The following is a 12,012-nucleotide window of genomic DNA, read 5'->3' as shown; positions in this document are numbered from 1 at the left end:
ATCTCTTCATACAAGTAGAAAGATGCCAAGGGTATCTGAATATATTAACAGGGAGATAATCTGTCGACGCAGTATGAGTATCTTATACTACAGAAGAGCCTTACTATAATGTTTATCCAAAGCATAATAATGTGGGTTGCCTTACAAATAAATTTTCTTTTAATAAAGGTCTTTATTAAGTTAATCTTCTGATACAAAGCTGAACTGGACTGACACACATGTAATTAGGAGCTTCCTAAAATTCTGAAATTGTGTTCAGTTTTAAAAACCAACCTGATAGATGAGAATACTAACATACGGTTATAAAAAACTATAAACTTCTAGCCATGAAAAAATGGAGAACTGACAATGCACCTGGAATCCCACTCTAAACCCAGATACTATGAAGACAGAGGGACAGGGTGACAAATCTGAGAATGGGACACAAAACCTGTGAGAAATCCCTGGAGAGATAGAAGGCAGCAGGTCCTAGTGCAGAGGCAGACATCAACAAGGAGCATGAGAGAGCCTGGACCTACAGCCAGTTTGGGGAAGGGCTTTTTACTTGTGCAACTATGTTGCTGCCTCCACACTGCCCTCTAGAGATGAGGACTTTCCCGGCCAGCACAAGAAGGGAAAACAGCAGCATCAATCTAGTAACAGCCACAGGACCAATGAATTAAGGGTTTCTCAAAGGTGCGGGATTGCCTGGTTGAGGTGGGAAAAGGGTTGCAGCCAAGGACAAATAGTAAAGGCAGAGGTACTCTGCTTCGCTCCTCACTGGCCTTCCCTAAACCCCAGCTAAGATGAGTAGGCTTTAGCTCTCCCCTGTCCAGCCTCTACTCCCTCAACCTCTAAACATTCACACACAGGGAAGCTGATATCCTCCCAGGGAAATACGTATTCACAGAACACAACAACTAGACATGTGGAGAGAATGGAGCCCCTTAACTGTAAGAGACACCTGTAGGAGGCAAACCAGAATTAATGGACAGGAAATAAGAATGCTGCATAGTAACAGACATAATAAATATCCTTTAAAAAAAACATTTTTATCAGTAATGTGAATCAAGGAGTAGTAGTTACAAAGAATAACTAATTTGAAATAGTGGGTATGAAAAATATAAATGTTAAAAAAAGAGAAAAACAGCCCTCATTTACCACATACTTGGCATTGTTCTAAGCACTTTACATGGATTGCATCACTTAGTTTTCCAAAACAACTCTACAGAGTTGATATATTATCACCACTCTGTCCACTAGGAAACTGAAGAAACTCATACAGAGCAATACGCTATCCTCTATCCTGTGCTTGAACAGATAGGTTAAACAGAATATGTGTTGCTGAAAAACAAAACAGTGACTGGAAATATCAGTTCAAAGAAAGTTCCCAGAAGATATCAGAAAAGGATAAATGGAAAATGCAAATAAACAAAACAAAACATGGAAATAAGAAATGCAAACAAAACAAAAGAGAATAAGCAAGGCAATGGAAGAGGTTAGAAGTGTCAACCTGTACAAAACAAGAGTCCCTGAAGGAGAAGAAAAAAAGAACAGGGTCTTTGAAGAAATAACAGCTGAGAATTGCTCATCATTAAAGAAAACTTAAAAAGCACAGAATGAAAGGGATTCACAGTGTTCCAGATATGATGTATAAGGAGGAAAACACACCTAGTCACATTTTTGGGTATGAAATTTAAGAATATCAAAGACAAATATGCTAAAAGCCTCCAGTGAGAAAGAATGTATTTCCAAAGGGAACAGGAAATGATTATCATCTCCCTCCAAGCATCAACAATGGATTTAAGAAGGCAACAAATTAGTATTTTCAAAGGGCCAAAGGAAGAACTTTGAATATAGATTTTTATAATTTTATATTCATCTAAGCTATTACCTAAATATGTGAAAAGAAATTAAAATACTTCTAACTATACAAATTCTCAAAAGTTTTTATTTACCACATTAATACCATCTCTGAAAATCACATGAGATGCAGTAAATACAAGACATGTTACATGGTATGTGCAAATAAACATATGTAAGATCAGAGTTAATTTCAATCTTGCATACAAAACCTAGTACCATGGGGGGAAATATTTAAGGCAACTGTAAAATAAAAATGTAGATACCAACATGGTGGTAGGTGGGATAGGAAGGAGGAAATAAGATGGAGATAAGAATGAGTTAAGTGGCTCTCCACTGTTACTCAACATAGTATTGGAAGACTTAGCCTTGGCAATCAGACAACACAAAGAAATAAAAGTCATCCAAATCGGCCAGGAGGAGGTCAAACTTTCACTCTTCACAGATGACATACTGTATATAGAAAACCCAAAAGATTCCACCAAAAAACTGCTAGAACTGATCCATGAATACGACAAAGTCACACAATATAAAATCAATGCACAGAAATCAGTTGCATTCGTATACACCAATAATGAAACAACAAAAAGAGAAATCAAGGAACCGATCCCATTGATAATTACACCAAAAACCATAAAATACCTAGGAATAAATCTAACCAAAGAGGTGAAAAATCTATACACTGAAAACTATAGAAAGCTTATGAAAAAAATTGAAGAAGATGCACAAAAAAAAAAAATGGAAAAATATTCCATGCTCCTGGATAGGAAGAACAAATATTGTTAAAATGTCGATACTGCCCAAAGCAATCTACATACTCAATGCAATACCTATCAAAATAACACCAGCATTCTTCACAGAGCTAGAATAAATAATCCTAAAATTTGTATGGAACCACAAAAGACCCCAAATAGCCAAAGCAATCTTGAAAAAGAAAACCAAAACTGGAGGCATCACAATCCCAGCTGTATTACAAAGCTGTAATCAAGACAGTATGGTAATGGCACAAGAACAGAAACTCAGATCAATGGAACAGAATAGAGAACCCAGAAATGGACCCACAAATGTATGGCCAACTAATCTTTGACAAAGCAGGAAAGAATGTCCAATGGAATAAAGACAGTCTCTTCAGCAAGTGGTGCTGGGAAAACTGGACAGCGACATGCAGAACAATGAACCTGGACCACTTTCTTACAGCACACAAAAATAAACTTAAAACGGATGAAAGACCTAGATGTAAGATAAGAAGCCATCAAAATCCTCCAGGAGAAAACAGGCAGCAACCTCTTTGACCTTGGCCGCAGCAACTTCTTACTCAACACATCTCCAGACGCAAGGGAAACAAAAGCAAAAATGAACTATTGGGGCCTCATCAAAATAAAAAGTTTCTGCACAGTGAAGGAAACAATCAGCAAAACTAAAAGGCAACAGACAGAATGGGAGAAGATATTTGCAAACGACATATCAGATAGAGGGTTAGTATCCAAAACCTATAAAGAACTCATCAAACTCAACACCCAAAAACAATCCAGTGAAGAAATGGGCAAAAGACATGAATAGACACTTCTCCAAAGAAGACATCCAGATGGCCAACTGACACATGAAAAAATGCTCAACATCACTCATCATCAGGGAAATACAAATCAAACCACAATGAGATACCACCTCACACCTGTCAGAATGGCTAACATTAATTAACAACTTAGGCAACAACAGATGTTGGCAAGGATGCAGATAAAGAGGATCTCTTTTGCACTTTTAGTGGGAATGCAAACCGGTGCAGCCACTCTGGAAAACAGTATGGAGATTCCTCAAAAAATTAAAAATAGAACTACCCTACAACCCAGCAATTACACCACTAGGTATCTATCCAAGGGATACAGGTGTGCTGTTTCAAAGGGGCACATGCACCCCAATGTTTGCAGCAGCACTATCAACAATAGCCAAAGTATGGAAAGAGCCCAAATGTCCATTGACGGATGAATGGATAAAGAAGATGTGGTATATACATAAAATGGAGTATTACTCGGCAATCAAAAAGAATGAAATCTTGCCATTTGCAACTACGTGGATGGAACTGGAGGGTATTATGCTAAGCGAAATTAGTCACAAACAGACAAGTATCATATGACTTCTCTCATATGAGGAATTTAAGATACAAAACAGATGAACATAAGGGAAGGGAAGCAAAAATAATAGAAAAACCAGGAGGGGGACAAAACACAAGAGACTCTTAAATATAAAGAACAAACAGAGGGTTGCTGGAGGGGTTGTGGGAGAGGGGATGGACTAAATGGGTAAGGGGCATTAAGGAATCTACTCCTGAAATACCATATGCTAATTTGGATGTAAATTAAAAAATAAATTTTTTTTAAATGCAAAAAAAAAAGTTAAGCGGGAAGAAAGAGATACTAATAAATCTAGGGATGTAAATAAGTTAGGGACAGTCATCAAGAGGATAAAGATAGAGAATATTACTCTCAAACAAGAGGAAGAAAATTCTTATTCATCCAACAGTAGATGGGAAATGAAAATAAAGGGAAAAAGTATAGGGTGCCTGGGAGGCTCAGTCAGTTAAGCATCCAACTTCGGCTCAGGTTATGACCTCAAGGTTCAGGGTTTCGAGCCCCACATCAGGCTCTGTGCTGACAGCTCAGAGCCTGGAGCCTGTTTCAGATTCTGTCTCCCTCTCTCTCTGCCCCTCCCCTGCTCATGCTCTGTCTCTCTCTCTCTCTCAAAAAAAAAAAAAAACAAAAAACAAAAAAAAACAAAACAAAAAAAAAAACCAAAAACTAAAAACATTAAAAAAGGGGGGGGAACGTGATATAAAAGAATAATCATTACTACATATTCAAGCAGTTTAAACATACCAACTAAAGACACACTTTTTTAATTTGATTTTTAAACACATGTTTTTAGAGCAACATGTTAGCTATAAGACACATACCTAAAACAAAATGTAAAGAAAGGTTAGTAATAAAGGGACGGCAAATATAAACTAAAAGAAAGCTGAAGTAGCAATTCTAACATCAGAAGAACATATATACTGGTAAAATGATCAATATGACTACAAACAAATGTGTACCTAATTAATAATACCTATACCTATCTATGTACCTATGGAGAAACAACTAACAGAATAAGGAGAAAAAAAAAACCCAACAATTACACAGATAAATTCTAATACATTTCTCTCAATGACAGATCGAACAGACAAAAAAATAAGATATTGAAGATTTGAGTCATAATAAACTCAAGCTAATATTTATACATACATATATGCATATATAACTTTATAACTCACAAACACAGAGTCTGGATTGTTTCTGAGCACACATGGCTCATTCACAGAAAGTAACCATGTACTATAAATTACAAATCTATGTCAGAAGAATAGTTTTTGAAAATTTGTAAGTGGACATAAAACAAAAACAAAAGCTTTGAGTATAAAAGGAAATAAAATAATTTTAAACATTTATAACCTGAAATTTATGACATTGTTTAGAATTGTGGAATCACTATATTGTATACCTGAAACTAAAATAACACTCTGTGTTATAAAATTATTAAAAACACTGTAAATTATAAAAACTTAAAGCCAAAATAAAATTTATGACACATAGGTATAGCATTAGTTAAAAAGAAACTTGCTTTAAATATATTCATCAGAAAACAACCTAGATTGAAAATAAAGGTGCTAAGTACTAATATCAATAAAGACAGAGGAGAAAGAGTAAACCTGAAAAAGAAAAAAACAAGGATATCATAAAGATAAGGCCAGACACTGTGGAAAACAGTACAGAGGCTCCTCAAAAAAATTAAAAATAGTATTACCATATGATCCAGAAATTTCTCAATTGGATATTTACTCAAAGAATATAAAAACACTAATTTAAAAAGATATAGGCACCCCTATGTTTACTGCAGCATGATTTACAACGGCCAAGATGTGGAAGCAGTCCAAGTGTCCACTGATAGATGAATGGATACAGCAGAGGTGATACACACACACACACACACACAGAAAATGGAATAGTTCTCAGCCAAAAAAAAGACTGAAATCTTGCCATTTGCAACAACATGGATGGATCTAAGTGAAATAAATCAGAGAAAGGCAAATACCTTATAATTTCATTCACATGTAGAATTTAAGACACAAAACAAAGAGAAAGACAAACTGAGAAACAGACGCTTAACTGTAGAGAACAGATGGTTCCCAGAGGGGAAGTGGGTGGAGGGAGGGGCGAAATAGGTGAAGGGGATTAAGAGTACATTTATCATGATGAGCACTGAGTAATGTACAAAATGACTGAATCACTATACTGTACACCTGACACTAATATAACACTATGCTATCTATACTGGAATTAAAATTTAAAAAGAAGGGCGGAAATATGCAAAAGGTAGAAATAAACACAAGAAAACTGTTTCTCTGAAGAGATATAATGGGGAAATCTTTTGCAACACTGATCAAAGAGAAAAAAAATAAATAAAATACACAATGAAAATGAGAACAGTAGGAGTGCCTAAGTGGCTCAATCGGTTAAGTATCTCACTCTTGATTTTTGTCCAGGTTATGATCTCACTGTTCCTGAGATCAAGCCCTGCACTGGGCCCTGTGGTGACAGTGTGGAGCCTGCTTGGGGTTTTCTTTCTTTCTTTCTTTTCTTTCTGTTCTCTCTCTCTCTCTCTTTCTCTTTCACTCTCCTTCCCTCTTTGTCCGTCCCTAGCTCATGTGCTCTTCTGTCTCTCAAAATACATAAATAAAATTTTAAAAAATGAGAACAGACAAAATAAATTTTAAAAATATTATAAATGACTATGTGCCAATAAATTTGAAATTAACCAAAATGGATGATGAATCAGTGGAATATAATCAAATGCCAAATATGGCATAGAGACAAAAATAAGAGTAAAATGTCTAAACATCTATAGGAGAAACTTAAATGGTAACCAATGATTTTCCTCTGTATGAGTTTCCAGGACTAGGTCTACATGATTTCATGGACAAGATTTCTCTAATTTTCAAAGAATGGGCAAGCCCTATTTTATATGAATTGATCCATGAAGTAGCAAGAAAAGGGGAGCAGGTGACAGGTCGGAGGGAAGATGGCGACGTAGGAGGACGCTGGGCTCACCGCGCGTCCTGCTGATCACTTAGATTCCACCTACACCTGCCTAAATAACCCAGAAAACCGCTAGAGGATTAGCGGAACGGAGTCTCCGGAGCCAAGCGCAGACGAGAGGCCCACGGAAGAGGGTAGGAAGGGTGGCGAGGCGGTGCGCGCTCCACGGACTGGCGGGAGGGAGCTGGGGCGGAGGGGCGGCTCGCCGGCCAAGCAGAGCCCCGGAGTCTGGCAGGCAAAAGCGGAGGGGCCTGACGGACTGTGTTCCGACAGCCAGCGCGACTTAGCGTCTGAGAGGTCATAAGTTAACAGCTCTGCTGAGAAAGCGGGAAGGCTGGAGGACAAAGGGAGGGAGAGCTGCTGAGCCCCCGGAAGACAGAGCTCAGCTTGGCGGGGAACAAAGGCACTCGCCAGCGCCATCTCCCCCGCCCATCCCCCAGCCAAAATCCCAAAGAACCAGTTCCTGCCAGGGAACTTGCTCGCTCCGCGCAAACATCCAACTCTGTGCTTCTGCGGAGCCAAACCTCCGGCATCGGATCTGACTCCCTCCCGCTGCCACAGGGCCCCTCCTGAAGTGGATCACCTAAGGAGAAGCAAGCTAAGCCTGCCCCTCCTGCCCCCGTGCACCTTGCCTACCCACCCCAGCTAATACACCAGATCCCCAGCACCACAAGCCTGGCAGTGTGCAAGTAGCCCAGACGGGCCACGCCACCCGACAGTGAATCCCGCCCCTAGGAGAGGGGAAGAGAAGGCACACACCAGTCTGACTGTGGCCCCAGCGGTGGGCTGGGGGCAGACATCAGGTCGGATTGCGGCCCCGCCCACCAACTCCAGTTATACACCACAGCACAGGGGAAGTGCCCTGCAGGTCCTCACCACTCCAGGGACTATCCAAAATGACCAAACGGAAGAATTCCCCTCAGAAGAATCTCCAGGAAATAACAACAGCTAATGAACTGATCAAAAAGGATTTAAATCATATAACAGAAAGTGAATTTAGAATAATAGTCATAAAATTAATCGCTGGGCTTGAAAACAGTATAGAGGACAGCAGAGAATCTCTTGCCACAGAGATCAAGGGACTAAGGAACAGTCACGAGGAGCTCAAAAGCGCTTTAAATGAAATGCAAAACAAAATGGAAACGACGACAGCTCGGACTGAAGAGGCAGAGGAGAGAATAGGTGAACTAGAAGATAAAGTATGTAAAAAGAGGAAGCTGAGAGAAAGAGAGATAAAAAAAATCCAGGAGTATGAGGGAAAAATTAAAGAACTAAGTGATACACTAAAAAGAAATAATATACGCATAATTGGTATCCCAGAGGAGGAAGAGAGAGGGAAAGGTGCTGAAGGGGTACTTGAAGAAATTATAGCTGAGAACTTCCCTGAACTGGGGAAGGAAAAAGGCATTGAAATCCAAGAGGCACAGAGAACTCCCTTCAGACGTAACTTGAATCGATCTTCTGCACGACATATCATAGTGAAACTGGCAAAATACAAGGATAAAGAGAAAATTCTGAAAGCAGCAAGGGATAAACGTGCCCTCACATATAAAGGGAGACCTATAAGACTCCTGACTGATCTCTCTTTTGAAACTTGGCAGGCCAGAAAGGCTTGGCACGATATCTTCAGTGTGCTAAACAGAACAAATATGCAGCCGAGAATCCTTTATCCAGCAAGTCTGTCATTTAGAATAGAAGGAGAGATAAAGGTCTTCCCAAACAAACAAAAACTGAAGGAATTTGTCACCACTAAACCAGCCCTACAAGAGATCCTAAGGGGGATCCTGTGAGACAAAGTACCAGAGACATCACTACAAACATAAAACATACAGACATCACAATGACTCTAAACCCATATCTTTCTATAATAACACTGAATGTAAATGGATTAAATGCGCCAACCAAAAGACATAGGGTATCAGAATGGATAAAAAAACAAGACCCATCTATTTGCTGTCTACAAGAGACTCATTTTAGATCTGAGGACACCTTTAGATTGAGAGTGAGGGGATGGAGAACAATTTATCATGCTACTGGAAGCCAAAAGAAAGCTGGAGTAGCCATACTTATATCAGACAAACTAGACTTTAAATTAAAGGCTGTAACAAGAGATGAAGAAGGGCATTATATAATAATTACGGGGTCTATCCATCAGGAAGAGCTAACAATTATAAATGTCTATGCGCCGAATACGGGAGCCCCCAGATATATAAAACAATTACTCATAAACATAAGCAACCTTATTGATAAGAATGTGGTCATTGCAGGGGACTTTAACACCCCACTTACAGAAATGGATAGATCATCTAGACACACAGTCAATAAAGAAACAAGGGCCCTGAATGATACATTGGATCAGATGGACTTGACAGATATATTTAGAACTCTGCATCCCAAAGCAACAGAATATACTTTCTTCTCGAGTGCACATGGAACATTCTCCAAGATAGATCATATACTGGGTCACAAAACAGCCCTTCATAAGTTTACAAGAATTGAAATTATACCACGCATACTTTCAGACCACAATGCTATGAAGCTTGAAATCAACCACAGGAAAAAGTCTGGAAAACCTCCAAAAGCATGGAGGTTAAAGAACACCCTACTAACGAATGAGTGGGTCAACCAGGCAATTAGAGAAGAAATTAAAAAATATATGGAAACAAACGAAAATGAAAATACAACAATCCAAATGCTTTGGGACGCAGCGAAGGCAGTCCTGAGAGGAAAATACATTGCAATCCAGGGCTATCTCAAGAAACAAGAAAAATCCCAAATACGAAATCTAACAGCACACCTAAAGGAAATAGAAGCAGAACAGCAAAGGCAGCCTAAACCCAGCAGAAGAAGAGAAATAATAAAGATCAGAGCAGAAATAAACAATATAGAATCTAAAAAAACTGTAGAGCAGATCAACGAAACCAAGAGTTGGTTTTTTGAAAAAATTAACAAAATTGACAAACCTCTAGCCAGGCTTCTCAAAAAGAAAAGGGAGATGACCCAAATAGATAAAATCATGAATGAAAATGGAATTATTACAACCAATCCCTCAGAGATACAAACAATTATCAGGGAATACTATGAAAAATTATATGCCAACAAATTGGACAACCTGGAAGAAATGGACAAATTCCTAAACACCCACACTCTTCCAAAACTCAATCAGGAGGAAATAGAAAGCTTGAACAGACCCATAACCAGCGAAGAAATTGAATCGGTTATCAAAAATCTCCCAACAAATAAGAGTCCAGGACCAGATGGCTTCCCAGGGGAGTTCTACCAGACATTTAAAGCAGAGATAACACCTATCCTTCTCAAGCTATTCCAAGAAATAGAAAGGGAAGGAAAACTTCCAGACTCATTCTATGAAGCCAGTATGACTTTGATTCCTAAACCAGACAGAGACCCAGTAAAAAAAGAGAACTACAGGCCAATATCCCTGATGAATATGGATGCAAAAATTCTCAATAAGATACTAGCAAATCGAATTCAACAGCATATAAAAAGAATTATTCACCATGATCAAGTGGGATTCATTCCTGGGATGCAGGGCTGGTTCAACATTCGCAAATCGATCAACATGATACATCACATTAACAAAAAAAAAGAGAAGAACCATATGATCCTGTCAATCGGTGCAGAAAAGGCCTTTGACAAAATCCAGCACCCTTTCTTAATAAAAACCCTTGAGAAAGTCGGGATAGAAGGAACATACTTAAACATCATAAAAGCCATTTATGAAAAGCCCACAGCTAACATCATCCTCAACGGGGAAAAACTGAGAGCTTTTTCCCTGAGATCAGGAACACGACAGGGATGCCCACTCTCACCGCTATTGTTTAACATAGTGCTGGAAGTTCTAGCATCAGCAATCAGACAACAAAAGGAAATCAAAGGCATCCAAATTGGCAAAGATGAAGTCAAGCTTTCGCTTTTTGCAGATGACATGATATTATACATGGAAAATCCGAGAGACTCCACCAAAAGTCTGCTAGAACTGATACATGAATTCAGCAAAGTTGCAGGATACAAAATCAATGTACAGAAATCAGTTGCATTCTTATACACTAACAATGAAGCAACAAAAAGACAAATAAAGAAACTGATCCCATTCACAATTGCACCAAGAAGCATAAAATACCTAGGAATAAATCTAACCAAAGATGTAAAAGATCTGTATGCTGAAAACTATAGAAAGCTTATGAAGGTAATTGAAGAAGATATAAAGAAATGGAAAGACATTCCCTGCTCATGGATTGGAAGAATAAATATTGTCAAAATGTCAATACTACCCAAAGCTATCTACACATTCAATGCAATCCCAATCAAAACTGCACCAGCATTCTTCTCGAAACTAGAACAAGCAATCCTAAAATTCATATGGAACCACAAAAGGCCCTGAATAGCCAAAGTAATTTTGAAGAAGAAGACCAAAGCAGGAGGCATCACAATCCCAGACTTTAGCCTCTACTACAAAGCTGTCATCATCAAGACAGCATGGTATTGGCACAAAAACAGACACATAGACCAATGGAATAGAATAGAAACTCCAGAACTAGACCCACAAACGTATGGCCAACTCATCTTTGACAAAGCAGGAAAGAACATCCAATGGAAAAAAGACAGTCTCTTTAACAAATGGTGCTGGGAGAACTGGACAGCAACATGCAGAAGGTTGAAACTAGACCACTTTCTCACACCATTCACAAAAATAAACTCAAAATGGATAAAGGACCTGAATGTGAGACAGGAAACCATCAAAACCTTAGAGGAGAAAGCAGGAAAAGACCTCTCTGACCTCAGCCGTAGCAATCTCTTACTCAACACATCCCCAAAGGCAAGGGAATTAAAAGCAAAAGTGAATTACTGGGACCTTATGAAGATAAAAAGCTTCTGCACAGCAAAGGAAACAACCAACAAAACTAAAAGGCAACCAACGGAATGGGAAAAGATATTTGCAAATGACATATCGGACAAAGGGCCAGTATCCAAAATCTATAAAGAGCTCACCAAACTCCACACCCGAAAAACAAATAACCCAGTG

The 12,012-nt window shown here is 38.7% G+C and overlaps 1 protein-coding gene across 2 annotated transcripts in view; it reads right to left on the bottom strand.

Moving 5' to 3' along the window:
- Window positions 1-12,012, bottom strand: part of RAVER2 (ribonucleoprotein, PTB binding 2) — a 94,623-nt gene that overhangs the window by 48,456 nt on the left and 34,155 nt on the right. The window lies entirely within an intron of this gene.

This window comes from Panthera tigris, chromosome C1, assembly GCF_018350195.1.
Source record: "Panthera tigris isolate Pti1 chromosome C1, P.tigris_Pti1_mat1.1, whole genome shotgun sequence".
Taxonomy (NCBI): domain Eukaryota; kingdom Metazoa; phylum Chordata; class Mammalia; order Carnivora; family Felidae; genus Panthera; species Panthera tigris.
The sequence above is the reverse complement of the archived record's forward strand: the minus strand, read 5'-3'. Positions and strand labels throughout refer to the sequence as shown.